The sequence below is a fragment of the Corvus brachyrhynchos genome, unplaced genomic scaffold (genome assembly GCF_000691975.1).
Source record: "Corvus brachyrhynchos isolate BGI_N302 unplaced genomic scaffold, ASM69197v1 scaffold2193, whole genome shotgun sequence".
NCBI classification, from domain to species: Eukaryota; Metazoa; Chordata; class Aves; order Passeriformes; family Corvidae; genus Corvus; species Corvus brachyrhynchos.
In genome coordinates, this window is record NW_008237069.1 from 11,176 (window position 1) to 11,382 (window position 207).

The following is a 207-nucleotide window of genomic DNA, read 5'->3' on the forward strand; positions in this document are numbered from 1 at the left end:
GGCCCCCGGGCCCTCCGCCTGCCGCTCGCCGGCCCCGAGGAGCTGCCCCCGCACGAGACGGAGCGTGAGTGGCATTTGGGGGGGTTTGGGGGGTTTTTGGGAGTTTTTGGGATTTTTTTCGGAATTTTTGGGGATTTTGGGGGAATTTTTTGGGATTTTTTGAGGATTTTTTGTGGAATTTTGGGGGATTTTTGGGGATTTTTTGGG